The sequence below is a fragment of the Desmodus rotundus genome, chromosome 5, assembly GCF_022682495.2.
Source record: "Desmodus rotundus isolate HL8 chromosome 5, HLdesRot8A.1, whole genome shotgun sequence".
Taxonomy (NCBI): Eukaryota; Metazoa; Chordata; class Mammalia; order Chiroptera; family Phyllostomidae; genus Desmodus; species Desmodus rotundus.
The window spans coordinates 62,203,749-62,206,853 of record NC_071391.1 but is presented as its reverse complement, the minus strand read 5'-3'; the positions used below and the strand labels follow the sequence as shown (position 1 = coordinate 62,206,853).

General features: G+C 40.0%; 1 pseudogene; it reads right to left on the bottom strand.

Moving 5' to 3' along the window:
• Nucleotides 1-1,470: 1,470 nt before the first annotated feature.
• On the bottom strand, nucleotides 1,471-2,806 carry LOC112300553 (large ribosomal subunit protein uL4 pseudogene; annotated as a pseudogene).
• Between the last annotated feature and the right edge of the window lie 299 nt (nucleotides 2,807-3,105).

The following is a 3,105-nucleotide window of genomic DNA, read 5'->3' as shown; positions in this document are numbered from 1 at the left end:
ACTGGCAGTATTGTATCTCTGAACATTTGCTACTTATTTGCATCCTCTCTTTTCTTACTTCTATAATATAGAACTTGAAATAATTTCTAATTATCATATTGCTTGGGGAAAAAACCCTAAAATAGGTAGATACAAGACTTTAAATACGGCTCAGGTAATGCGATAAAACCTGTGTGATTAATTTAAAGAAATGTAACCCTTCTGAATCTTGGTTTCTTCATTTGTTCAATTTAAAAAATAGTATGTGTTCCACTGTACAGGGGTGAAGATAAAAAGATAAAATGTGAATATGCCCTTAGTTACCGAAATCACCACGTCAGTGTAAATATTGCCATTATTTTGAAAGCACAAGAATGAACTACAGTGAAATGGTGCTTTAGGGGGTTACGTAGTATCAAGTATTTGTTAGAATCCAGATTTCCTCTTCTTCCAGGCAAGGTCAGCTTGTCCGAGGCCCAAGCTACTGATGATTCCCACTGCCCAAGGTTTTGAAGTACAAGAAACATGTCTCCTTCATGCTTCCTGTGTCCTGCACTGTGTCTTATGTATAGAGAGGACAGGTAAATGTGTTTGGAATTGAAGGAATTTGATTCCCTGGAGATTAGTTGTATTTCAGCTAAAAAAACCCCAACTGTTTCTCATCTGGATTCTAATCCAGATAATGGGTGATATAATAAAAAACAGGAATGGGGAGTTCTATCAAATGAAATGGGGAAAAACATACAAAAGGAAGTACTTTTGCCCTCCATGTTAACATTTCCATGTTCAATTCGAATCATTTGTGAAGCAATTATGGGCCTAGTGCACACTTTTCCTACCAAGGGGACTTTTATACAATCTCTAAATCAGCCCCATGATCCTAGAAAGTGTACAGTTTTGTTACAGAGATAAGTAAGATATGATCACAGGGAACCATGAAAAATAAAACCAAGATAAATAAAAATTATTGTTTATGTTCACTGCTGATAAATACTGTATGAGGTCTTACACATGTACATACACATATGTGTACATAGCCACAATTTCTAAGGTAATCATAATAGTGACCCTAGATGATATGCAAGTAACCCAATTACACAGATGGGAAAACAGTAAAAGAGGGTAAGTGATTTATCCATAATAATACAACTAGTACAACTAGCATATGGAAGACCTGAGATTCATGTCCAAGTCTAGCTAAGGCCAACTATGCAAGTTATGCTATAGTGAATGTGTCAAATTTTGTGTTTCTGGTTAAAGTAACAACAATGGCCTGGATGGGCCACCAATAAATAAATAAATAAATAAATAAATAAATAAATAAATAATGTATTTTGAATAGGTTACTGAGAACATTTGTATCATGAGGCAAGGTCATGCAATCATTTTTTAGGAGATAGAAAAATTACTCTTTTTTTTGCCTTTGACTTGTTTTTTATTCAAAACTAGCTGTCCACAGTGATTTCACCTTTATGGAATAAACAATTAAGTTTATGGTGCAGACTTCTTTTCTTCTGTGGTAGATTTCTTTTCTGCTGGCTTCTTCTCAGTGGCTGGTTTGTTGGTAGCTGCAGCCTTTTTTTCCCACCAAAGGCTTCTTCTGCTTCTTAACGCCAGTAGCCTTCTTTTCTTTCTTCCCTACCACAGACTTCTTGCCTGGAATCCCCTTCTCATCTGATTTGGCTTCTAGTGCCGCTGCTGCTCTATCCACCCAGAGCTTGTGATTCTTGGCCTGGCAAAGACTGGTGTTTTGGTGCATGGTCTTTGCATATGGGTTTAGCCTCAGCACGATCCTCAGTTTTTTTGTGGATTCTTCTTCAGGACTCTGTGATGAATCTTCTTGCATGGTGTTCAGAGGGCTCTTTGGATCTCTGGGCTTTTCAAGATTCTGCCAAGGTCTGTAGTGAACATCTTGTGCACGGGAAGGTTGTAGTCACTCTTGAGGGAGGCAGCTTTATGCCAAGTGCCAGACAGATCATCTGACTTGCGGAAAGCACTTTCAGTCCAGATGCAGAAAGGGCCCATGTGCCCACCAGGAGCAGGTTTTAAAATGCTTAGCTTGCTTACATTAAGCAGAGTAATTCCAGGAATGTTTCTGAAGTCTTTGAAGATACCGATGTCCTCATTATAAATGATGCAGGTCCCCTACGCTGGATACGATGACAGTTTTTCATTTTGCCCTTGCCAGCTCTCATTCTCTGAGAGGCATAGACCTTTTTGATATTATTCCAGGCCTTAAACTTCTTAAGAAGCAAAAAAAGCCTCCTTGGTTTTCTTGGCACTTTCAGCTTTATCTTCAACCACAAAAGGAAATTCAGGAATGACCTCAATACGATGACCTGTGGACATGACCAGTGCTGGTACGGCTGAGGCAGCCAGGGCAGAGCAGATGGCATATCACTTCTGTGTTGTGTTCTCTCTGTGGTGCCAATGGCGCCAGGTTTTGGTTGGTGCAAATATGCAGTCCCCACAATACATACTTCCAAAAGCACTCTGGCCAAAATGATGAGTCCCATTACCTTGAACTCTGGGAATTCATGCCAGCTCTGCCACAGCTCTACCCCAAGACTCAGCACTGGTTTGATGTCCTGCCAATTCACTGACAGCATAGGGCTGTCTATTGTTTTTGCACAAGTGGAGTGAACAAGAGTTCACAATATCTGGCTGAATGGAAGTCTGAACACAGCAGGTGAAGTGCCGTTTTGCCAGATGATGCCCCCTTTTCGGAGTGCACTGATATCGGTGGATGAGCACATGCCCTGGCATGGAGAAGAGAGGCCACACTCCTCAGCCCAGTCGTCCCACGGGAAAAAAAGCAAATTACCATATTTTCTGAACATTTTCAAAATTAAGGTACTTTTTCTGAATTTGTATCATTTGATTTATGTCCTTCTTTCTTTTTTAGCATGCATTTATCTAATTATCAAAATTAAGTATTACTGTGTACCAGCCAGGCAATATCTAGTGCTAAGAACAGAGTAGTGAATAAAACATAAAGATCACTGCCCTGGTTACCAGAGAAAGACCCCACCATGGAGATGCGTGAGTGCTGGAAGTGATTGGCTAGCCCTGGGAGATAGGAAAAACCAAGTCTACTTTCCTGACACTTCTCTTATAAGAAACTAC